Source organism: Plectropomus leopardus, chromosome 18 (assembly GCF_026936395.1).
Source record: "Plectropomus leopardus strain MGB_pleo_1.0 chromosome 18, ASM2693639v1, whole genome shotgun sequence".
NCBI lineage: Eukaryota > Metazoa > Chordata > Actinopteri > Perciformes > Serranidae > Plectropomus > Plectropomus leopardus.
In genome coordinates this window covers 28,289,908-28,317,096 of record NC_142193.1, presented here as the reverse complement: position 1 = coordinate 28,317,096, position 27,189 = coordinate 28,289,908, and the positions used below count along the sequence as shown (strand labels likewise).

At 41.6% G+C, this 27,189-nt stretch overlaps 1 protein-coding gene across 3 annotated transcripts in view; it reads right to left on the bottom strand.

Annotated features, from left to right (window-relative positions):
- Window positions 1-27,189, bottom strand: part of grin2ba (glutamate receptor, ionotropic, N-methyl D-aspartate 2B, genome duplicate a) — a 187,568-nt gene that overhangs the window by 137,100 nt on the left and 23,279 nt on the right. The gene's annotated exons all lie outside the window — the stretch shown is intronic.

Here is a 27,189-nt window from a genome sequence, read left to right as displayed (position 1 = left end):
GATTTTGGGACATTTCAATGATTTTAGGACATTTCTAAGACTTTAGGGCGTGTCTGGGATTTTAGAAAAGCTTTGTGCTGTTTTATGCACTCTGGCACCATATGTACACTAAAAGTACAAAAACAATGCTTATAGTGAATCATTTTATTTTTATTATGAATTAGAAAATGGTTGGGGGTCTACTCAGCACACTACTGCAGGCCAGATTTGGCCTGCGGGCCATAAGTTGAGCATTGCTGCTTTAAAAACAGAAAGAGGGATGAGAGAAGAGGTCATACTTGACACACATAAATAGTGCATAAACACACACACAGAGATACATGCCAGGATGGCGTATAGTTTACACATAATCTCACTGGGATCAATAATTCATGTGGAATGTTCTGAAGCAGTATTATGGTATATATTATGGAGGATATAAACTCTCCCTCCAGATGAGATGCTGGCTTCTTGACAGGGAGGGGAGCGAGGGAGGGAAGGAGGGAGGAACTAAGGAAGCTGTATCGGGAATGCTAACGAGAGAAAGGGCAGATGGAGGAAAAAAGACGGCTCCACGCCAGCGCCGACTGACTGACAAACTGTCTGGGGCGAGATGAGTGACACACCAACCCGAGACGCAGACAAACTGACTGACGCCGAAATTGATTACGTGATTGACGGCAGAGGAGCTCGGAGCAACTTGCAAGACTTTGATATGATACCCGCCCTCCTCCCTTCACCCCTATTGGCCTAGTTTAGCGTTCACAGCTGTCCATCCTTCCACCTCCCTCCCACGTTCTACTTGACCACCTCTCTCTCTCTCTCCGACTCCCTCTTCTCTGTGCTTATTTATAGAGCTTTTCATTAATGGGGATGCAGAGGAGGAAGGGCCATGAGGGCCGGTGAAAGAGGGAGAGGGAAATGAGCAAGATCCAGAGAAGACAAGAGGAGGAGAGAGATGACGGCAGCAAGGTGGGACAGCAGCAACACAGCTCGAGACAAAAGACGGCAACCTTATCAACAGAAAAAATGTTGGCACTGTATGTTTCTGCAGACATGGATGTTACATTTGCGTGCTATTATGTAGCGGGTACGTTGAAACTTTATGTTTCAGCAACGCTATGGTTAACATCTGGTCAGGTTAGATTAGGCAAAAAATGTTTGGGGAAAGATTATGTCTTGGCTTAAAATATCCAGTTTTGGGGGCGTAATCCCTGCAAGCAATGTCAGCAACAAGTTGCTAAAAATGTTTGGGGCTAAAAAGCTGCTATAAAAACAGCCACAGGCCACTCAAAACACTCATGTTTGGGAGTTAAAAAACGTCTCAGGAAAAACAGTGACAGGTCCCTTAATAAACGTCTATATTTCGGGGCTGAAAAAACGCTGGATATACAGTGATGTTTTGCTAAAAAAAACACCCACATTTAGGAGCTATGAACTCCAGGAAAAACAGTGTTGGGTCCCCAAAAAACACCCACATTTGGGGGCTTGAAAGCCACAGGAAAACAGGCGAAAGGTCACAAAAAAACACAAATATCTGGAATCTAAAAAGCCACAGGAAAAGACGTGACAGGTCCCTAAAACACACTCACGTTTGTAAGCTTAAACGCCACTGCAAAAGCAGCGATGGGTCACTGAGAAACACCCACGTTTGGGGGCTGAAACGCTGGAAACATCGCAGTGACTCGTCATAAAACAACCGGTGGCCTACAGCTTGGCAGTCATCTCGCTTAGGTGACACGCCATCCACTGTCCCCTCCACCACCCGATGACAAATCCACTCACATATTATATCACTTCAGCAACACCGAGATGACGCACATGAAGCCTGCAAATGTTAAATATTAGTGGTTTGCAGAGATCCACAATGCCAACATTTTCTTCTGCAGACTGGGCCGAGGACAGAAATAAAAAAAGACCTCAGATAAAGACGCGTGTGTTCTCTGCATGTTTACATCTGAGTGTGTGGGAGAGCGTGCGTCCTCTCCACTTTATCAGCGTATAGTCGGTGTAGGTGTGCGGTCGTTGGGAATAGATGTTCCCTCTGATTTTGTGGGCAGAGATACGCGGGACGTTGGGGGTGTACTTGCTCATAAAGTTGTTCTGAGCGGTGTATTGTGCGTATATCTCATCGATGACTGCCTTAAACAAGGCAGATGGAAGGTACAAAGAAGAACAAAAACACTAAAACAATAACCGCCCCGCCAAGCTGACAGCTAATAAGACAGGAAATGACAAGAGGGGAAGAAACAGCGAGAAGGAGATTGAGAGAGGGATAAAGGGACGTATGCAGAGATGACAGAACAACTTCTTTAGGGAAAACTAATTGCTGGAGGTTCGTCAGCTCTAATTACAGGTCCCTGTGTTAATAGTCTATTGCACACCACTCTCCAGGAAGGATGGAGAGGTGGGAGGGAAGGGAGCGAGGGAGGGATGATAAGAGGCACGAGGAGACAGAGAAGAGAGGAAGGGAGAGGAGTGGGAGGAAACCGGAGAGAGACGGAGAGTGTAAACCATGGAGGACCTTGGTGAGACGCCAGAAAGATGAAAAAAAAGAGGGATGGAAGAGAAGAGGAGGAGCGGTAAGAAAGAGAGTCAGAGAGAGACAGAGAGAGATGCCCTCTTTGAAATCTGGACTTCTCTGGCAGCACTCTGTTTCCATGGCAACAATTAAAATAGGCCTACAAGCGCACACAGTTGATGGACACAGAGATACACACACACACACACACACACACACACACACACACACACACACACACACACACACACACACACACACACACACACACACACACACATTTTGCAATAAGGCATTGATCATGTAAATGCATGGATGCTGTCCGGTGTGCATCCTTCAAGAGGGTGCACTTTACACACGCAGAGTCCTCTCACGCACATATTAGCATCGAGACCTTTGACACACACAGAAAACACACTTCCCATCTCTCCCTGCTACACACAGTCGCCTGCAACGCTCTCACACACACACACACACACACACACACACACACACACACACACACACACACACACACACACACACACACACACACACACACACACACACACACACACGCACACTCCCGGGGTACAGATTATATTAGCCAACGCACTGTGTAACTCCAATGATCATTCAGAGAGACGAGGTCATTAAAAAGTCCCACAGTGAGTCAAAGCATGTCTCATAAAGAAACACAAAAGGCGCGTATTAAACCGTAGATTACATGAGTGAGGTTATGACACTAAATGACCCCATTTCCCCGTCAGCCGGCCCACGCGTCTCACCCACCATTTGCTCTATTAGCCACACCAGCGCACACAGCAGCCGTATCAGTTACACATGGGTGGACCGCAGATAGCCGCTACCAGCCCAGGACGCCCGAGGTCCAAACCGCCACACACACACATTTTCCTGCTTTCCTGAACATCTTTTTTTCTGAATGCACACACACATATTTAACAAAGCAAAAGTGCATGCCTTTATTTAATAAATTTGTTACAGGGCAACAAAAATCACCTGAAATTTAGTTTATAAAAAGTGGAAAACTAAAAAAGTGCAGGAAAAATGTCCAGAAAACTATGTTTATAACAATAATAATAACACCTATAATAATAACAGTGGCAATAATAATAAATTAAGAAATGTCGCCAAACTGCAAGATTGTATAAAAGGGAAAACTATGAAAAACTACATATATATTTTTTTCTTCAATTTTTCCGCACTTTTTAGGGGCAATTATCTTGCTTGTTTTTACTTTTTTTGCTTATTTTCAGGTAATTTTATTGTACTTTTTTGCTGAAGTTGCTCATTACCTTTTCCTGATGTTTTTGCAAGAAATCAAATTTCAAATTTGATTTGATTTTCAATCAAATTTGTTCAATAGTGTATGGAATTAAAATGTCATTTGCTGGAAAATAATTCTTCTGAAGGAATGTGTGGCCGATTCCCACTGATTTCAAAGCTTTGCAAACTCCTGTAATTCTGATTTATTTTACAACAAATATATGTGTCGAGGGTTTGCATTGGGTCATGTACCCAGCAGGTGACCCACAAAAATTGATTCATGGGTGCTATTTGGTCTTCTTTAATATCCTGGTTTGGTTCTCGATAGAAACACCAAGATCAGGTGTGTTGAATTAAAAATATATTAAAATAAAATAAGTATAATTTGATTTGGGTGAGGTCATGTATGCCAAGATTCCAGTTTGGGAACCAGACCCATGCAGGATTCTGTGGTATCAAGACACTAAAAAAAAAAGTTCTTGTGTGAAAATTCATCAACTAGTTAATTACTGATTTTTTTTTAAAATTCATGCAAAAAATTCACTAGTTGCAGTAGTTGTAGTTTTACCTTCACTAGGTAAATATTTTCTAGTTCTCATCCTCTTTATAATAGAGAAAACAGATGAACTGAGTGTCTTTGGACTGTTTGTGAGACAAAACAAGACATTTTAATGCCACTGAAAACTCAAATTCTCTCAAAGCGTTTCTCTTTAATCAGTGACTTAACAAGCAACAATTCAAGATCATGTTTACAGAAGAGCAGCCTTAAGTATTGATATCAAGAGTTAAACATTTAAACGCTCAGCTAATCTGCTTCATCAGGACTGTGTGGGTGTGTGTGATCGGGTTTGATTGACAGTATCGGCCTGGCAACAGAAGCAAAACAACCCACCGACTGTCATCAGTTTCAAATTTTGCTAAATCATGATTGGCACGTGAAAGTACAGGAGATCACCTTTCTGCAACTGAGTCCTGCCCACCTGAAACAAGTGAGAGGAGCTCAGATAAAAACAGACATCCCTTGTGTTTATGTAACCAAACGTGTTCGAACCGGCAGAAAATTGTTTTCATGTCAGACCCCATCACTCACTGTAAGAAGCTGATCGAGAAAATATATTTTCAGCACCTCTAAAGGGTAGCTTGGTATTTTTTTCAGGTTTTTGTTTCTAAGTGACTAACGGAGACAACCATTTTTAAGAAATTGGTCCAGTATTGAGTGAGAGAGCTGCAGCGGCAGTAGCAAAAAAACAGGCTGCAATGTAAGCACTCCATGCATATGCACCATCCACTGACATCCACTTCAAGTGCTTGTTTTTGCCACTGACAGGCTCAGATTGTTGCTTTCAGTGTCTGACACATTATGATAAAGATTCCTACAGAGGAGTAATATTCATTTTGTTAACCAAAAACAGCACAAACAGCCACACTCGCCAGACTCCACTCCAATTTCCAAAATTGTTATTACCATCACTTAGACACAACCTGGGAACCTGTTATGAGAAGTTTTTGTTATCTACTGACATTTTAAACAAAAAAGGATTATCAATTAGTTGAGAAAGTAATCGGTAGATTGATCAAAAAGTTACAGTCTTTTTATTTTTTGTTGCATGTCTTTTTATGCCAAACACAGTTTCCCTGTGTTTTTTTTAGAAAGGATATGTATCCATGTTCACATTCAAACGCAGAAACATTCTTACTAACACAGCAGAATTGGGGAAACTACAATATTTTTGAGCTCCTACTGCCTGGTTATGACTGCTTCAGCCTCTGTTACTGCACAGATGAAACAAGGCATCGGCCAATTAGGTAAGAACACAGCGTTTCAGGTAGTTACCCGCCCCAACCAAACAAAACCAGGTACTAAGTGGGCCCAAATGGATAATAACCGCAGTAATGGTCATTAATGAACATCAAGGCTAACATGGCTCATATTACTGTGGTGCAAAGTTGACAGAGAAGGGGATATGAGGCATGACGCAGATATTACAGCTGTGTAATTGGCTCCCCACTCTCTTTTTTCTTTTTGTCAGCTATAAATCACACAATCATAACTAGCAGGGAGTCCACAGCGGAAATTTGAATGTGTCAAATGCCAACTATAAGAGAGCAGGTTTTGATGTGGTCCAGTGTGGAACAAACACAATCAGGAGAATTGGCTTTCCGGATTCATAACACCAAATACAGGTAAACATTTAAAGGGACAGTCACCCCAAAATCAAAAACAAACATAATTTCTCTTAGCTGTAAGTGTGGTTTATCAGTCTAGATAGTTTTGGTGTGAGCTAAAGGGTGATGGAGATATCGGTGGTGGAGGTGTTTGCCTTCGCTTCAAAACAATGGAATTTGATGTCACTCAACATTTAAAAAACTTAACAGGAATGTCTTTTTCCAAAAATCAGGACCTGTTCACTTAAGATAATCCAAGATCATCCACCACAAATACATTTTCAATTTTTGGAGCTGGCCTGTTCATTAGTAGGCTGTTTGAGTAAACATATTCATATATTATTCATTGCACTACACTCTCGGAGCACAGAGCATACTCTGGGCACAGATGGAGTAGCAGAATGTAGACGAAAGTGAAACTAAAAAAACAGCACTGTTATTAATCCAGCAGTAATATGGCTGTGTTCCCATGAAGTGGACTTCTGTGTGGACTATGCTTTAAGTATCCTTCTGCGTCTGCTGTTGATGTTTCTGGGTGCCGCCACTGTGATGTCAACACAAGTACATGGTGGGCATATGCTGCAGGTGGTTTTGTTTAGGCAATAAAAGCACATGGCAACAAAACGTGTATCATGTGGGCACTAAAGGTGGCTTTTGCCGTCGGTATAATACACAGAAAACACTGCAAAAGTGGCAGTATTTGGAATGAGAGAGGGCTGTTCTAACCTGGGTCCAAAAGTTTGCACTCACTCGCCTCTCCAGCAGCTGCTCCTCCAATCCAATTCCTCAATCTGATCAGCCCTGATCAATCAACTCTCTACCCAATGCTTCAAGCTCAAAAAAGCTTCTGCTGTGGGAAAAAAAGGAAAACAACTCTTTTTTTTTACCCAAAAACTAAATAAACGATAAAAAAAAAAAGAAAAGTAATGAATTCCACTTGTGCTGCGTTCACAGACCCCAAAAACAAACAACTGAATTCAGATAGAGGACACAACATTGTGCTGTTCTGATCTGATTTCTGGAAGGAGATGCTGTTGTCAAGGTTGCCGTTTATGTTTTTGTGCCCCACAATCTGAGTGTCATCTAGTTCTATTATATTGGAGAAAAGGCAGACATCTCTGCAGCCAACATCTCCGACACTGTAACTCACACCTAAACAATTCTGATCGATAAATAGCACTACAGGGTGTAATGACCCCAAAGTTCAGTAGCTGATGTGTTAAATTTGCATGTTGCTTTCATTTCTTTCTGTCTTGTGAACACGGAAGTGCTTTAATTTTGGAGAGACAGTTGCACGGAAGGTTTCACGTGGAAATTGACTGGCGTGTAAACACAGCAGTAATGTTAAGACAGAGACAAAAAACATGCAGCATAAATAAGAAATAAAGACGAACAGAGAGTTTAACTGTAGTTGAAAGGGCAACAAGGTATGAACTGAATTTTTGTGTCTGTCTCACAATCTGTAGTTTTTCATGTATTTTCTAACTTCAAGGTGCTTTTAGAGCAAAGTTGAATGTATTGTTTTGCCTTTTGTTTATTTATTTTCTGTTTAGCTCTTATGTTGGTTGACGATGTTCATCAAGAGTAAAATAAACTGAATGGAACCATCAGTCTAGCCTTGTTTTAATCCGACTAATGTGCTACAACAGGTAAGAGGACAAATATTTGATTTTAGGATGAACTGTCTCTTTTTTATAAGTGACTGAACAGCACTCCATTCCTATCCCAACATATTCTGCTCTCACAGTCATAAATCCACACAAGACAGGAAGCATTACTGCCGAGGATGGTTTGTGCGCTCGTGGGCAGCAGAAATATGTGTGTGTGTAGTTGATGAATTTGGTTTGAAAGGTTGTGAACAGCGCTAGCAGTGGCTTGCTCTCCCTAATGCATTTTTAGATGTGACATTTATTTTTTTTGTTCAAACAAAAGCCAGCAGAAAAATGGAACCTTAGAGCTAATCTTCAGCGACGAGAGATGTCTTTGATTTGAAATTGATTCCTGCCAATATTAAAGACATTTTTTCAGCCCGTGGTAGCATTTTGAGAAGCCCCTCTGCCCCGGGGACGAGCTCGGGCCGCGGTTCGGGTCACTGCACGGCATACTGATGAGAGGAGGAATCAGCTGGATGCTGTGGTCGCTGCCAAACCTTCGATACGTGAGAACAGGAAAGAAACGCTGGTCTAATGTGTGAACTCATTATAAACTGCTCTGATAAATATTCATGCAGCCTGTCTATGCAGCCTGCTGTGGAGGTGGAAGGTGGTGTGTGTGTGTGTGTGTGTGTGTGTGTGATTATGTGTTTGGACCTGTGTCTGTACATGATGTTCTGAAGCAGCCACTCACCAGCCCCCTCACCAAAGCAGACCAGCCAGCTTTGCAATCACATGTTCCGCCGAGGCTCCGGGACCAATCTACAGGCATAATGGTGTCTATTTCCAGAACGAGAAGGACGTTGGAGCGTCCATCGCTCTCTTCCTCCCAGATTCCCCCTCTTTCTCTTCCTTTCCTTTTAACGATATTTATCTCTTTCTCTCTCTGTTTTATCATTTTGTCCCTTCGAACAATGCCTCCTCTCAATTCTCCCACTTATCTCTCTCTTGCGCTCGCACTCTCTCATCGCCCTCTTCTCATTATGTGGTAAGTGTCAGGTTTGTCGATGGTGTTATTTGCATGAAAACTGGAGGACAAAGGCTACCGGCAATTTTTCACATTTATTGCCTGGTTTGATATTTAGGAGGACAGCAGAAGACAGCACGGAAGGACGATCTTTCTATATCTCTCTGGATGACTTCAAACTGTTCGTGGTGCAAGTACGTTATCTTAACTGCTAAGTCAGGCGTGCTGTAGTGTAGAGGCTTCATTTCTCCTTTTAATTGAAATGAGAATGTCATGATGAGAGCTTCACGTATCAAAAGCAGCAGAGGAGCTAAAAATATCACCATGTGGTTTTATGCCTCCGCGCACCAGTCAAGTTGCACTTACAAGTTTACATTCATGTCTGGGAAAACATGGATGGACACACGCATCTTCCCCCCGACAATGCACAAGATCTACACAGCCAGCATAATTTCAAAATTGGTGTCACCAATTCACTTTCTAAATGTCTCCCCTTCTGTTCCTGACTTTTGACCTCTTGGATATAAAATATCAGAACTTTATTATATCCTTTTAGACACTTTTGTGAAATTAGAACTAATGAATTTTCATGTTAAAGCCAGAAACATGTTTTATGATGTCACCATGACCTTGACCTATGACCTTTAACCACCAGATTCTAATCTGCTCATTCTCGAGTCCAAGTAGACATTTGTGTCAGATTTGAGGAAACTCCCTATAGGCCATCTTCAGATATTGTGTTCACAAAAATGAGACAGATGCAAGGTCACAGTGACCTTGACCTTTGACCACAAAAATCTAATCAGTTCATCCTTTAGTCCGCTTGAATGTTTGTGCCATATTTGAAGAAATTCCCTCAACGTGCTCTTGAGATACTGCATCACAAGAATGAGACAGATGAAGACACAGTGACCTTGACTTTTGACCTATGACCACCAAAATCTCGTAAATTCACTCTTGAGGTCAAGTTGACGTTTGTGCTAAATTGGAAGAAATTCCATTGCGACATTCTTGAGATACTGCGTTCACAAGAACAGGATTGACTGACAACTCGAAAACATAATGCCTTGTTGTTGCAAAGACATAAAAATAGCCCGTTTGGTCAAACCTGCACAAACTTGAGGCTACTTACATGTCAATTTTTTGCCAGTGCTTAATTATAAGAACTGAATTGAGGCTTTTAGCATTCTGCAGGGAGAAAGACTCTTAACAGCAGCTATTTTTGACAGCCATATGCTGCTGTTCTTGACTTGTTTGGCTCCACATTGTGTGTTTCTTTGTGTTTCCAGGCTAAACCCTCAGGTGGCACCTCGCCCTGACCCAGAACAAGTGCTGACAGGTGATGAAAGAAAACGTTACCTGGACAACCTCTTTGACCGCGTAGCAGCGAGACGTGGGGGCGGCTGATCACACACACACAACCGAGACAACACACTACCCTCAACTGAAACACTTGTTGTTGCTTTCAAGTCTCACTTCAAAAAATTGTTTGTGGGGTATTTTTTTTTAGTCATAGTAAAATTGGCCGTCGTTGAAATGCAAAAAAGCTGTGAGCAGATCGAAGCAGGAATGTCCCCAGACAGATTTGGAGTAGAGGACAGATGATATTGGGTGTAATTCATATTTAGAAAATGAATATGTGGGAGCCATGGATAATTAGACATACAGATTTTTGTTATATATGGAATAATTATGGCGGAAGGAGAGCAGCAGGGGGCTCAGTCATGGTCTGTGCATAAGGTCTATGATTACGCCTCTGCACACTTTTCCTACTTTATTTTTAAGTCAAGCTTCTGTGTGTGTGTGTGTGTGTGTGTGTGTGTGTGTGTGTGTGTGTGTGTGTGTGTGTAACCAGATGCACAGTGGTGTAGTCTCCAGTCCCTTGCAGCTCTATGGCTCTCACTTTTTGTCTGTGCCTCTGCTCTGGGCCTGCAGCATCCATGATGAACAGGAGGGAGTACTGAACGAGCTAACTAGTCACTGACAAGTTGCTGAAATAGCTGGTCGACTTCACGTTAAGCCATTTTGACTTGGACGAGATGTGTGTGATATTAAATGTGAATTACTGTCTCCAGCTGCAGCTTCCCACGGTGAATGAGCCCTGCTCAAGCACTCATCAATACGATCCAGAGGACTGTACTTCATTTTCCAGATGAATTGTGCTTTAGGCATCATCTGTAACAATTTATTGATAAAAAAAAGATTTTTGTTTACCCTTTTGTTTGTGCACATACTTACAATTTTGACTAATTTTACAAGCGTTGAAAGAAGTATGAGAGGATTTTTATTTGCTTATACAGTAACTTCGAGGGGAAATTTTGGTCAGCATGACTAATCGGATAAATAGTTTTTGTATTTGGTCTAGTGTTGGAACAAAAATCTGATATTTCTTTGTCAGAATCCTTTCCATGATGTTGTCAGACACCTATAATAACAATCTGAGCCTGTCAGTAGTAAAAACAAGCACTTTGGTGGACCTATGCTGACAGTGCATAATTTCCCCAAGTACTCGACCATTATCAAAAATTGTTGTTTCGTCGGTCACACAAAAACGTAGGGATCAGGTTGAAAAATACCCAATTTACCCTTTAAAATTAAGTTACGAGAATGTCACATGCTCAGAGTTGATGGTACTGATATTTATATTCACAGCTTTAATGTACCTAAATAGTAGCGATACGTTATATACATGCTATATTTGGGGGGTACTTACTCCTACTCCTGCTATTAGAATATTGTTTTTCCAACTTCATGATCAACTTGAATTATACCTGTATTTAATAAAATGATGCCATTGATATAAGTAACAAAATAAGTAATTACATGAGCATGCATTAGGCTGCCCTGTTTTCAAAACAGCATGCAAAGATTAACAAAAGGTAATAAAGGTATAGTTTTCATTAAGTGCTTTGTGCAGGAAGATGCCAAGAGACCATGAGGTAGGGGGCATGCAGTGGGCGCATTTATAAAACTATTATTAGATGCATCATAAGTCCTAAAAATTACAATAAATTGGTTAGAAATGGACTTAATATGACAGGCTGAATTGGATCCATACTCTTTGGCATACAGCCCAAGTCTTAACAGTGTGTAGATCATGTGTTGGATGCAATGTAAGGTACGCCGTTAGACAAATCATACTGCTTTTCCCAATTACAAGACACTATGAAATGTCCGTCCTTAATGAATTAATACAATTATGGAGGATCATAAAATTCCTGCTGGCCTCCAGCCAGAGTTCTGTGTGACTTTAACCAAGAAGCAGGACGAAAATCACATTAATGCTAAAACCAAATTAACAAGGGCCCTGAACAGACACTGGTAGGGGCAGTATTGGGCGTTTCATCTTCCAGACAACACTTTTAACCCTTTGAAACCTGAGCAAATAGTCCAGATTTTTTGAGAAGATGGCAGTGAGCAACAATAGAAGAAATGACACAAAAATTAGCAAGTAAGGGATGCACGATAATATCAGCACATCATCCGTATCAGCAGATATTGGCTTCGAAATGAAATATCGGAATTGGCCAACATGCTAATTTCTGTTGATATCACAAACCAGATTTTTTTTTTCTTAAGTGACAAAGTGGAAATGTACAAAACATCAACTCTGAGTTTAAGTTGTTTTTTGTTTTTTTTTTACATATACTGAAAAGCATTGTATTTTATGTGACGCATAATATGATGTTAATTCCACGACAGAGGGGACTTGATTATCATTAAAATTAGATAGGGAACAAGTCGACATATCGATATCGGTATCAGTTATCAGCCAAATGAGTTTTTATACTATAACAGCATATGGGCAAAAATCCAAAATCGTGCATCCCTAGTAAAAAGTACAAGATAATTACCCAAAAAATTAGTTATACATATACATGTATGAAAAAGAAATACAAAGTGAAAAAGAAACAAAGGAAAACAAGACTAGCTGCTTCAAAATATTATTTTGTAACATAATTTTAAATGTGTAACTATGATAATTAGAAGTATAGTTTTTCCCTGGGTGTTTTCTGCTTTTTCCCTAGCTTTTTTGAAAGAGAAACTAATGTGTGCACATAAAGTCAAAATACAAACGAGTTTAGGACAAAAGATGTACTTACTGCATAAAAACAGTAAAAGTACCACACACTGTTAAAATCCCAATGGGCTTTTTTTTCTTTGCCTGAGGAAGATGTTGTAGATCGTTGACAAAAAAAAAAGGGAATTTTATTTTAACGGTCTGCTAAAATTTTCTATTTTTATCCCTAGCCTGTTTTTTCTTGGCTTTTTTTAAAATAATCTTCTAATTTCTAGAAATTTGTGGATCATTTCTCAAGTTTTTCCCATGTTCTTTAAAGAAATTGCGCTCATTTGCTTCGGTTTCATGAAAAAAGTAGCACAAGAAAACTGATGTCACTCTAGGTTTCAAAGGGTTAATGTCAAATACTGCACCCAATTGTTTAACCACAATGCAGACCTGCTGCCCGAGTTCCCAGCAGCTGTTCCTGGCAGCGTCCGAGCCACAGAGCTGCCCAGTGAGCTCCCACAGGACACATCACAGTTTAAGGGAAAGGCATCGCCAGAGCCCCGGACTCACTTGGCTAAATTACTGAGCAGACGCAGTCACAAAGTGAAGCGTTTTCTCATCGTTCCCTGAGATGTGGCAGCTGTTGAGCGGGTAAAACCGCCTGCAGCTGTTTGATGATGTGCTGGTCCTGCAGCTGCAGACGCGGGGATAATGCATGATCAACGTGCTCGTCCGCACACTTCTGTCGAGCCGGGGGGGTCATATCAGAGTGAAAACAGTTTTGTCTCAGGTGTTGTGTGATCTCCAGGTTGTGTGTCTTTGCAAGCGTTTGTTGCAAACCCTTTTCTATCTACTATCAGCTGTTTATTTTTGCATATCAGGTCTCCTATAGACACAAAAGACACTTCCACACTTCAGATTGACAAATGTGTTTTGACAACACTCAGGGAGATAAGCACTTGGTCTCTAGGATCTCTCCCAGGGACACGTTTCTATTTACACCTACTCCGCCTCGCAGAGGAGACGCTTAATCTTCTCCATGATTTGTGGCTTCAGCTCCGAAATCCCTCTCTCCACTCTGTTCTCTTCCATCCTCACTTCTCTCTCTGTTCGACTACTTCCCCTCCGCCTCACTTTGCCTTCTCTCTTCTCATCTGCCTTGCATCAGCATTAGTGCTTCAGCCCATGTGTCATTGTGAAAGACCTTAGCGGGAGTGTTTACACGAGCAGCAGACTGCATTGTCTGTTGAAAGGTAAAGCTCGGGATAGCAAGAGCACGGTGCATCGAGTGACCCCCATGCCAATAACGGCGCTGTAATCACTTTAAATGTGTTTTATTGTCAGCTTTTCACAGATTAGAGCCACAATAATCTGTCCTCCTCTATCCATCTCATTCCAAGCTGTTATTTTTGGCACCAGGATTCTGCCTTTTTGGATTAGTAGGTGTGGAAGTGTGTTTTTTTTTCTTAACCGAGTGTTTATGTGTGTGTACTAGTGAGAAACAACAAGGTTGTGAAGCGAGGTATCCGCACCGCTCCATTGTAGAGGGGAGAATAATCTCGGGTGGATGTTGTGCTGGATCGCTTTCTTAAAAGGAGATACTGAAATACAGTGTGGCTGCGCGCTCAAAGTCTGCCTCCTCGAGTGGAAATCAACATTTCATGGGTACGCTTGGATACATCAAAACCCAAGCCCTGAAATATGCTTAAGCAAGAACATGGCCTAATCCGCTACTGTACTGTGTCTGCCGCGTCTGCCGCTACAATACACACATCACTAACCCGGCAAATGGAAGAGGACAATGAGGACAAATTGTGTACCGGAAAACAACATTTTTCTTAAGGGAACTTTTTCACAAAAGCATCATTTTTTTTACACCTTATCTAATTTAAATAAAATTGTTGTAGGGTGAAGTCAGGTAAAATGGGACATCAGGTAAAATGGGACAAATAAGGTTTTACATCTTTGGCTCTTTAAGCAACATTATGTAGCTTTTCCACCTCAAAAATAGTGAATGGCATCTATCCCCAGTTGTGCCCCAGTGGCCTTCTCTCAGCACTATGTAACTTGGCCGCAGCTCTCTGGCAAGAAATGCTTACAGCCTTACTGTGTCACACAGCAGCCGGCTTTTTCCAGCTAAAACAGAGGCCAGTTCACTTGTCAAAAATATAACATTATAACATAACATATAACAGATAGGGCTGAGCGATATGGAATAAAGTCTTATCACAATATTTTTTTCATATCAGTCGATATCGATGTATATCACAATATACATCAAATCACTATTTCTGCCAGGTTTAAAGGCGAGTGGACATTTGGAGACACCGGCGGAGACACCAGCAGAGAATGAGGGCAGAGTGGACACTTGGAGACACCGGCAGAGAATAGGAGTGGAGCGTGACATGATGCTTGTGACATTATCAAAACAACTTGGCACATCAGGGCTTCAGGAAACTTGGATTACTTCAGAAGAGCAGTATGGAGACATTTTGTGGTTTTATTATGCATTTTTTAAACGTTTGAATCCTGCACACCATTTGCTTCAATTGTTTGGGAGATGAGTGCAACTCCTTTTCCCTGTGAAACTCAGGCAGTGTTTTGTGGACTATAAATCTTCACACAAATTTCAGTCAGCATGAGGCTGAGTAGATAATGACTAAATTTTCATTTTGGAGTGAATTATCCCTTTAAGGTAGTTTGCAGACTACTGCGCTATAGCCCTTTAGGACTGTAGATGCTGTGGATTATTAATGTTTTAGTATACACTGCTACTGTCTTTTATGTATTTTTATTTATTGTCTGTTAATAGGTTTTAAGGGCTGAATGAGTGTCGGGGCATAAAGCATTCCACTGCACTGAATGTACTTTTTAATGTCTATGACAATAAATTTGAACTTGAGTTTTAGGTGGTTTTCTTAGTAATCTACCAAAAGGTGTCCCAAATTACCTAACTTTACCCAAGGTGTTCTAATAATTGGCTGCAGATTAATTATTTGCCAAGCTATAATTGCCTACACACTATTCTGTAATTTCGATGATAACGTTACATAAAATCCCCCATCCATAATCTCCTGCAGACCCCTCTAATTCACACCACCTCTGCAAACACACTGCAGAAGCAGCCATCTCCTCCCTCCCCTCCTCAGGCTGAATATTGACTGATGACTTTCATTTTCAGCTATCAATTCTGTTGCTAATTTTACACATTTCAATTAATTCCAGGTATTCTTGCACGGGACCCGCTATGATTAGAAGCTGCCGGAGGATGGATTTCACCACGCTGCCGTTTTCACCACATTGTCACTGAAGCACATCTCCATCCATGTTGGTTTTTTTTTTTTGCATGATCATCACATTTTCTTGCAGACGTAAGGCTGTCACGGCTGTCTCTCTCGCGGTCTTCCCGGTGGCTGGCGTGTTGAGCGCCTCTCCGCTGCGGGATGATGATGAGACTCCCCACAGGGATAATGGCATCTACGAGCATCTCCTCCAACGGATGTCCCCCGCATTTAATCCCACCCAACGCACAGCTAGAGAGAGACGCTGGCTCGCCCACAGCAGCAGCAGCGCTACATGCAGACACGGACAGACGGGCCAGGTTTGCCACTTCGACAGGCAGCAGCCAATGAAATACGCAAAGAGACAGTTTGTTAGACTGGCCAGCTCACTGGCAGGAATAGAAGAAGACAGGAACAAACACACTGCCACAGGTGAACACCTAGTGGGTGGCACCAGAGTAAAACTGGTCTCCACAAAGCTAAGACGGCTCCTCTAATCCAGAAACAGTATGACAAGGTGTCTACTGAAGACATATACTGATAAAAATGCCTCTGTGTTGCTGGATTGTGTGTTTCTCTTTGAGCTGATAATACACCAACCCCTGGATAAAAGCAGCTTTTTAAAGCACTTCTTTTTCTCCCTCGCTCTATCCACAACAAGGTCAACACAAGCAGTCAGCTGCACAATGACAACCTTGCAGCTGGTGGAAATTCAATGTCTTGCTCAAGGACAGCTCCACAGGTCAGACACTCAGTAAGGGCCCGCTTTAAGGACCTGCATCGTAGTTCCCACTGTGCAAGCCTTCTGCCACCTCACGTGACTTTAAGATGCTAATCAGTGTTGAAAAAAATGTTGTTTTTTTCTTTTAGCCTTTAATTAACCAGATTTGTCCCTGGCCAAGAACAGCAGCAACACTGAGTTTCAACAGTTTACAGAAAAGCACATATATTTAATCAACATCATCTGCAGATCATCTGCAGATTGTTCTATGCAGCAGGTGCAGAGAACCTAAAAGCTTTCTATCCCACTTCAGTTCTGACTTCAAATACAAAATTATTTATAGAACTGCAGTTACAGTTTAGTTAAATAAAGTAGCTACTGTCATATAATAAAGTTGAACACACAGCAGTTATAATAACATTTAATAAAATACGTTTATAAGGAAGTTAAATAAAAAATGAAATTTAAAAAAGTATTGTTAGAATTAAATAAATTAAATGTAAATTCAAAACTTTTCCAAAACTTTCTAAAACTTCTAAAATATTTCCAGGCCTGGAACAGAGTTTTCCTAATTTTGTAACTTTTTTAGGAATTTCATGATCGTGGGAACTCTGAAAAGTGGATACTAAGTCAATTTGTTGAACCTTTCTGGTAACAATTTTCTCAGATAATGCTGATCCTAATGATCTTGAAGTTACTAAAAACATATATTTTTTCTGCATTTAGAAAGAGCTGCAGCAACCAAAGCTGTTCTTGTACTCTATTAAATGAATACTGAAGATACTCAAAGTACACATCAATACAAATCATCAGTACGGACGGTGAGACAGACAGACAGCCACAATAACTGATGCACTGAGATTCTCTCATTTCAATTATTATTTCACCTTTTTAAAAGTGATCAACTGTCTGAAATGAAGTAAGAAAAATGATTTTTTACACAATGAACACCTAAATAAACTCACACTCACAAGCATAGCACATAAAACCATCCGAATATTTGCATCTGAAATGCAGACGTACAAATACAACCCTGCACTTGAACTAACTTTTCAAACAGTTCACTGATGCACCAACTGCAAACACTTTCCTTATAAATATTCATGCGTGCATATATAACCAAATGGTGGCTCTGACTACGGGGAGCGTGTGTAAAAGATGATCTGACTCCAGCTCAGGTCAGGAGACCTCCAGAGCCTCGCCGCGCCTGTCGCCATGACTACCCGGAGGACTCCATTTGCAGCACCACAGTCAGTGGAGGGAATCGCTCCAGTACCTTCAATTAGCAACCCATTATCATTCATGAGTTTGTTTGTGCAAAGCTGTAAGATTGAATTCTAGTTAGTCCTTCCTCCCTGCTCTCGCCCTGCTGATATATTGTAAAGGCAAGCAGAGGCAGCGGCACGACAGCCGCAGCCCCGTGCGCCGCTACATCGCCACCGCCGCGCTCCGTCGGGCTAATTTGGGCCCCGTCGAGGCCTGGCTCATCCCCGTATCTCCCTAGGACGGTGTCAGTTGTACTTGCAGAACACGCAAAGGTCATAAATTAGCAATAAGGCCCCTTGAAGGAGACATGCTGTTAAGCTTCAACCTGGTGCTACTCCTAAGAGGAGCTTTTAAGACTCACTGTTTTGCATATAAATATATTCATAGATTTGGGGTTTATTTATTTCATTTGACAGTATAGCGCTGCTGATGTCGCTGCCCTTTGACAGTGAAAAGCCGAGCTGCTCCCTCTCTTGCCCGAGCTGCTCCTCTTGCAGACTCCATGAATGACATAGAAACAGAAGCCATTTTCATTGTTTATCTGAGATGCATTCGATATGACCAGTGGAACAAAAGCTTTCTCGTGTAACCGTGATAAGACCGACTGCTCTCTCGTCTCTGCTTTGATAAGATCATCCAACACACAGCAGCATATTTCACATGTTGTGACATAATTCAGTGATACTCAGCTTACGGCCCACAAGCCAAATCTGGCCCCCAATAGGGTGCCGGGTGGCCCCCCAACAATGAAAAATTAAAATGATTCATACTGGGAATTGTTTTTGTACTTTAAGTACACATAAGGTGCCAGAGTGCATACAACAGCATCAAATCAGAGCTTTTTTTTAATCAAAAAAGTACCAGTGTAGGATTCCCTGCACCAACAACAGAGGTCCTAGCTGAACCCCTATGTCCTAAAATCCTAGAAACATCCTACAATCTGAGAAATGTCCTTAAATTACAGAAACATCCCCAAATCCTAGAAAGGTCCCAAAATCCTACAAATGTCCCAAAGTCCCAGAAACGCCCCAAAACTCAAGAAATGTCCTAAGACATCCTAAAATGTCCTAAAATTCTAGAAACATTCTAAAATGCAAAATACAAGACACATCCTAAAACCCTAAACACACATGTGGGGCTGCTGTGACTGGCCCCTGGCCTTCTGTCATTTTGCAAAAGTGGCCCCGAAGCAAGTTGAGTCTCCCTGACATAATTAAAGGAGTGGTGGTGTGTGGTGTGTGTGTGTGTGTGTGTGTGTGTGTGTGTGTGTGTGTGTGTGTGTGTGTGTGTGGTAAACAGCCCCACTGGCCCAGTAGCTTTAGTGGTGTGTTTCTGTCCTGCTGGCTGTTTTGTGTGACATAATGGTGTTGACCCCAGTGGCGCCAGTCCCTCCATATTGAGTTATTAAATTTATGCAACCGCTAAGCTCCTCAACTATTTCACAATGATGTCAGCCTTCAGTCGCTGTGCACGGCCAAGGCCTGCTGTGGACATTCTCAATTTCGGGTGGAAAATTGAGCAGCAAGCAACAAGAGAGAGAGAAAGAGAGAGAGAGAGAGAGAGAGAGACAGGGGGGAGCAGACAGAGCGAGACAGAAAGAGACAGAGAGAGGAAGAGTCAGAGGGGGAGAAGAAGTGAGCCCTGTATATTTTATTCAGTGGCAGCGGAGCACAATTCATAATCAGGGCCGACTGATTCACAGTTTTAATTAAAAAGTAGCCTTATAGCGCCGGTGGTAACATCTTGATTTATGAAGACCCGACCACGGGCTCCCATCCACCAGAGAGAGCGAGTCCGCCGTGGAGGAGGAGGCATGGAGGGGATGCTAACACTCATGAGGAGGGGAAGTGTCTCGTTTCTCACTGCAAGGTGGTTGGCACTGTGGGCATATAACTCAGCATGAGTGTGTCAAAGTGTGTGTGCGTGACAAGCATATGTGCAGGTCTGTCTGCGCTCGAGCCTGACGGATGCATATCGACAATGCTGGTGTAGTAGGTTGATTTCAGTATCAGCGTATAAGTTGGCTAAAAAGTATTGCGGTACAGAAAAGCAAAATCCACCAAATACAGACACTTTGTCGGCGGCCCTCGGTGTCAGATACCGAGTCACAGAGGCACCCTTTGGTGAAACTATGAGATGCACCAGGCGGCGGCATTTTTTGACAATCCCAGCAACTGTCATAAGTATAAAGAGCAAGAAAAAAAAAACACATGGGGCAGAGGGAAGATGGACGTGTCAAACAAACTCCGGACTTTCATCTGAGAGACTGCTGTTTGTGTCCGTGAAACCTAAAGTCAATCCAGTTGTTTAAGGAAACATTACTTTAGTAAAAAATGTATATATATTATTTTAACTCAAATCATGATGCTTTTTCTAAACCTCATGATGAGCTTCTGTTTACCAAACCGAAGGAAGTGAACCTCAGAGCAGTTTTTTTACCTAGGTACGTTTATTTTAAAAAGAGACTATATGAATTTAATAATATATTGGTGCCAAATTACAATTTAAACACTTTATCTGATCCCGCACATCTTGCCCAAATGTTGTGTGACAGAGACGAGGGTAAAACAGTACAGAACATAGCTAGCGTTTGTTGGCAAGTTTTCTTATGGATTTTTTTGTCTTATGCATTTCAAGATTCAATACTGCAAAATCTTGGTTATTCAGACAATGTTTGCTAAATTTGGACCTCTCACTGTCTTCTAGTTATGCAAAAGGCATTCGGTAAATTATTTTTTTAAATAGAGATCACCAATTTTTTTAAATGTTAAATTACATCAGAAAAAACATGAATCAGAAAATCCTACTTTCCCTTTTATTTGCATTTTTTCAGATTTTTGAAAGAGTGATTTACGATATTCTAATACCAATTATTGCCTTATTTTTGGTTTAATGTAAACACACTCTTATCAGATCACTTAATTTGGCATCTGTGTAAACAGGTACGTAGGAAGCTCTAATTGGAATAATTTTAAACGAATTGAAGGAAATATTCCAGATATTTAGGATTTTTGAGCATTTAATCCCACTATTACCCTCACTACACACCTGCATATACATGACATACACTTCCTGATGCATGCCTCTGACCTGACACTCTGAAAATAAAAAAAAAAATAGCACAGGTCAAGAGCAGATAGAAAAAAAAAGATGATAGATAGGTGGCAGTATAGATATTGGCTCTAGAATGAGAAGCCTTTTGGAAAATAGCCAGCGCTGCAAATTTAAGCATGGCTGATGGAATTTGCTTTGGTCTGACAGTAATGTTAAGTTTATGTCAGCCCCTCCATTTAAATCACCACCATAACAGAATCCCTTGATACAGAAAGATTTTAATTAAAAAACTGTGTGAGAGAAAGAGAGAGAGAGGGGTGAGATAAATGCAGAGAGAGGATGACAGGAAAGAGGGTGCAGAAGAAGAGAGAGAGGGGCGCATTAGATGAGAATGATGATGCAGAGAGTGAAATAGTGGAGAGCAGGGAAAAGAAACAGAAAGAGAGTGATTACAGGAGTGAGATAAGTGGAGAGTAAGAGCTCATTCTGCACTGAAGTGAAAGCAGAAAAGCACAGAGTGTCTCGACTCTCCTCGTGCCTGCGTTTATTCTCACTGCAGTGTTCTAGGACTTCGCTCCGTGTGTGTGTGTGTGTGTGTGTGTGTGTGTGTGTGTGTGTGTGTGTGTGTGTGTGTGTGTGTGTGTGCATCTGTGCATGTGTTTTTGCTTCCTTCTGTGCTCTCTCGTTCTTCGTCACTCTCGATGATTGATTTTTTAAGGTCTGGCTCACTCGCAATCACGACAGAAACCACAATGAGAGTACACACACACACTCACAAACACATAAACATGCACTGACATGCGCACTGACCCACCTCATACTCTCTATCACACACACACACACACGCACATTGGAGAAGGCTGCATCAATTTGAATGATGCATACACATACTATGAAATAATCCATTTATGTAGAAGGCGCACAAGGCTTCAGTGTTAAGTAATGAACATGCAGACTCTGTCTCTCAACATTAACCATTCGAGCATATCCATACCGCCTCTTCAATTACACAACTGATTTATCACAAAAGACACACACTTAGAGAAAGACGCAGTCAAACAGGGACAGAGGAGCCAGTACGTGACAATCATGCTGATATATAATCAGATAGAATCTTTTCTAATTTATTGTTTGATCATTTTCAAATTGGCTTCTTTCGCTGTCAGCGGATGGCAGAATTATTTTAAAAAAATAAAAAATCCCATGGTCCACACTCTGACACTGAATTTTCACTACCAATACATGGATGAAAAAATCATTGTAATACTGAGGGCTGAGTGATAAATCTTATTTATTAATGCAAATTTGTGGTTTAGGAAAAATGAAAACCTAGATTTTCTCTTAAACTTCCTCTTCCGCTTCCTCTTTGGGTTTCCATAGTTCACTGCGCCCACCCCCCTCACACGACACCATGACCAGTGCATTCCCAAAAAAGGTTCAGTCTCATCAGTCATCTGGAACTGCTTTGGTTTTGCAGCGTCAGATCTTGCACAAACCACAGTCCGCTGGAAAGTTTGTTTAAAAGGTTGTTGCATTGCACTGCAAAGCTGCATATCACTAAAGTTACAGATAACGTAAATAGTAAGTAAATGAAGAGTTAATACATAGTAAATGAAGAGTCTTTCGCTTTTGGACAAAAGAAGCTATTTGAAAACATCATTTTGGGTTCTGGGAAATTCTGACAAGCATTTTACACATTTTATGAACTAATTGATTAATTGATTATTAATGAAAATAATTGTTAGTTGCAGCCTTGGCAGTGTGGAGTTAACACAATGCATACTGTATCGAAGATCGTTAACTTTTTTTGGGGGGGGGGGTTACCTGTAAGTCTTACCCTCTCTTTGCACTATAATGTACATACTGTCAATTGCATGTTGTCTTTTCCCTTTTCTCACTCTTTCTCCATTACAGTATGCAAACACACACACACACACACACACACACACACACTGGAGAACATGGTGCGTAGATGAGGGCTAACGCTGCACTTTGCAACCAAGGAGACAGTATCTTATGTCACCCCGAGGGTTTCCCTGCTCCATAATAGATATCAGACACTTGGGCAGCAGTTACAGATAATGTCAGGGGGCAATTTTGTCTTGACAGATAATATAATTCCAGTGGACTTAAAATGAAATATATATTATCATCCTGGTGTCAAAACAGCGCTCGCCCTTTCCCAGTGGAAAAGTGCGATTTTACCATATTTGACCATTGGCTCATATATGAGACTTTACAGCTGCTGTTAACACGTTGCAGTATCTATAACATTTACTAAGTGCTGCGAACATCTTGAAATGCACTAAAAAAGTTAAATTTGCATACAGTAAGAATGTGGAGGTGGCAGTTTTTTGGCCTATTTTTAGCCACATATATATTTGTCACCCCGAGCTCTTGCCTAATGTATCTTCCTCCATACATAGTTTTAGGATGGGACTTGTCAATCATCACCCCCATAACTGCAACCAGTATCCACATTATGATCCAAACTGTGCCACATAATACTCACTGTACGGCAAAGATAAATCCCTTGAAGGATTTATGGTTACAATTATAACGTGTGAAAGCCTTACGAGTCCAAACAGCTTGAATCTTTGGCTGAGCGCTTAGTTCTGAGAATTAATATGGACTGTATTCGTCCTATAGACCCACTAGGCGGGACATTTTAAGGCTGATTGCCTCTCTACCCTCCACTGACTCTTATTATACTCTTAGCTATATGTTTAATGGAGCATCTCGGTGACCTGGCAGGCCGACGTGCATATTATGTATTTGCAACATTTTACAGGTCTCTCTCGGGTCTGCTGTGCTTGTTATCTCTTTGCAATGAGAAAATAAAATATGTACGCTTGTGTGGATTCTGTTGTTTTTTTTTTTAAAGGCCTTCATGCACTGTCTGGTTCGGTCAAATCAACATGGTTTCAAGACTTTGGCGAACAGAGACGGAGGAGTGGGTGGCTTCAGGGGCTTCAGCCGTGATTGTTTTATAAAAAGTTCTGAATCTTTTTTATGTTTTAAAAATACCTTTGACTTTGTGTCATCTAAATAATAATGTAAAGACTCGGTCAGCCAAGCCAGGTCAAATCCCATCATTTTAAAGGCAGCATTGGATGATTCTGCATCAAGTTCGCGGTCACTCAAATCTCTGTGGTCGAACACGGAGGGAAAAAGTTCAACTGAAGCTGGAAAAAAATTAAAACCGATTTCATAGGGCTATAAATTAATGTTTATTCTACCATGCGATCCCTGAAGAAATCTGAGTTAATGTTCTGTTGGTCTAATATGATGACCAGACTTAGGGACCGTTTACACGGTTCTTACATTTTAAACTTTTGTTGCGGTTTGGCTTTTTGTCCACACGCAGTATTTTGGGGGCCAGAGTGTAATTTTTTTGAAAACCCCTTCTGTCACTGTGTAAACTGGCAGTGCACGGATCCTGTGAGAACGGTGATGTTGCAGCCGTACTTCTCGCGCTGTTCTTCTATGGTGTGTCATTACAAAGTTACTCCACCAACTTCTGTCCTTGCATGCATAGAACAGCATTTTCTGTTGTTTTTGTAGATCTGTGCACACCAGGAATATTCACAATGTTATCACATGAATGCAGGCTGTTCTCATCTAAACGTGGCCTCACTTGTCATTTATGGGGATCCTTGATTTGCAGTTAGAGCTGTCCAGATTATTATGGCATGGATTCAAATGTAGCAGATTTGCCAGCTAAATGTACTATCCTGGAGTCATTCTGTGAACTCTACTACAGCATAGAAGGGGAAAAACAGGTTTAAAGATAACTTATGCCATTTAGGATAGATTCCTACACTTCCTATTTTATGTCACTTAGTGACATCAAACTATTTTCACATCGTTTTAGGTGGCAGAAGTAAAAAATTGTCATTCTCAGCATACGTTGGAGAACAATTAAACACAAAACAGGATGTAGGCTCTACGGATGGATTTTTTCTGATCATGTTTCCCCCAAATTATGTACAGATTTTTAGGCATTTTATTATCTCAAATGGATTAGAAAAACAGGGCACATAGCTGCCACATAGCCCCCCCACCCCCCCACCCCCCCCCAGTGTGGCTCTGCCCCAATAGTGAGCCTAGGAAGTCATTGATCATCAAGTGCTCAATAAAAGAATCTGAAAGTACTCAGCCCTAATCTCTCACACACTCTCTCTCTCTCTCTCTTTCTTCCACACACACACACACACACACACACACACACACACACACATCCTTAATGAGGGTGCCATCAGGGTCTGGCTGTGTGAGCATGCTCTAATTGTCTTATCTTTCGAGGTGGCACATTCTCGGGCCGAAGCTTAATTTAACACCCAGCACTGGCGTTATTTACACCCAGCCACACATTCAAAAACACACACACACAAACACACAATCACTTACACCCGGGACTCGACCCCCCAAAAGGACTCTTGTACCCTAACCAACACCCCTGTTATTGCTCTTTCTGTTCTCATCTTTCCCTAACTGCACCCGTCACCCCCCGCCACCCCGTCTCTGCTCACACTAAATTAATTGGCGAGCTGTTGTCATGAGATACCAACCGTATTAGAAACAAGCATGCACTGATCCCCTTGTTATTCTGTTTGTGTACAATACCGCAAAGAGCGCGCCTCTGACAGTGCTGCAGAAACAAAGCGTCCAAAGTGTTGAGCACGTTTAAAAGGTTAAAAGATGTTTCGTCTAGCTGGGCGGCTTTCCTGTGCCGTACCTCGATAAGGAAACCGGGTCAGCTACGGTCATTGTTCAGACAGAAGACCTAAAATAAGGCCTCATTTTACAAAACCAGTGTCACCAGTATCACTACCAGTACACTTGGGGAAAAAGAACTTCATTTGATACTTTTTTTTCTACTTAATTCCAGACACAACATGTGAATCGAGGCATTTAGTTGCATAGCATGCCACCAGAAGCAACAGGTGTGTAGTGTAGCCTCACTTTCAAATGTTTTGGTTACATATGTGAGCATATTTAAGAAAAGCTCAAAACATAACTTTTTATATGGCCTTCCTTTAGATCATAAACCTTATTAGACTGGTTTAACCTTTTACGCCGCTGAAGAAATGAAGGTGGCACTGCATCAGTTGTTTTCATGATATCTCAGTCTTTACTGCGAAATAGATAATTTTCGATGAACTTGCACTTCTCAGTGTCTTCTGGTTATGCGAAATGCATAACTGTGACGTTTCAAATTTCTTAAAGCAAGACCGTAATACTGAAAACACTGGAAAATATTTGTAAATCAATCAAATAAGTCAACAGGGAACACACTGTTGCCTGAAACCACACAGTCCTATATCCATACTTAACTTGACCTCCAACTGTCGCTCAACTACTTTATGCGATTGAAAAGTATCTTTGCCCCAAGTTTTATCAAGATCCCTCCAGCGATGACTAAGATATCATGAAAACAACTGATGCAGTGCCAAACTTGAGCTGTAAGACTGATCTTTATTTTTTCCATCACTGACACAAGTTACAGTGTGTGAGGACATCGATCCACAATTAATCCATGAGGACGAAATCTCCGGTCGATGTTTGTCGGGAGTTTTCACAATTGAACAGTCGCAGCACTTACAGCGTTTTCAATACTTCTCAAAACTCCACTTCTCGCTTTCGGAAATCGATGCGAGATGCAAACGGGAACAATCGACTGAACACACAGAAGAGGTTAAACGGCTGCGTGAGAGCTGCATCATCTCCAGGTGCGTTGAGTTTAATCAGGCGCACTTTGACAAACCTATTATGTTTGTATCTCTCACAATAGCTCACATTGCAATCTCCCCTCTGTTCCCTTTGTCTGTCTGCCTGGTTGGAGGCATTACAGCATCGTCCTGTCCTATATGAAACACATTGGCACATACAACCCATTCTGTCCCTCCACCACCCCTCTCTTTCTCTGTTTCCCTCCCTCTCTCTGCAGCCTGGTTGCCACACATCACAGATTCTGACAGTATGTGGACGAGGTCCCTCAGAGAGGCATTAGCTTCCCATTGGGAGTTCTTCTGCTAAACTCCTGGCGGGCATTTTTCCTTAACACAACGCAATCAATAACTCTTAATATTATCTACTGGCAAACAAAGTCACAGCAAAAGGCTGCAGGAGGCTTTGGGACAGACCACCGCTGAGAGGTGGCGGGGAGGGCAGAGCACGCTTCGCCTTGCTGCGGCGACTGAAGCGAGGTGAGCATTAGTTATGACATTTCAACAGCAGCAGGGCCGCGAGACGCTGCCTCGTGTCCTGAGCGCACTCAGGGATGGTCGAGGGTCACTGCCCATGC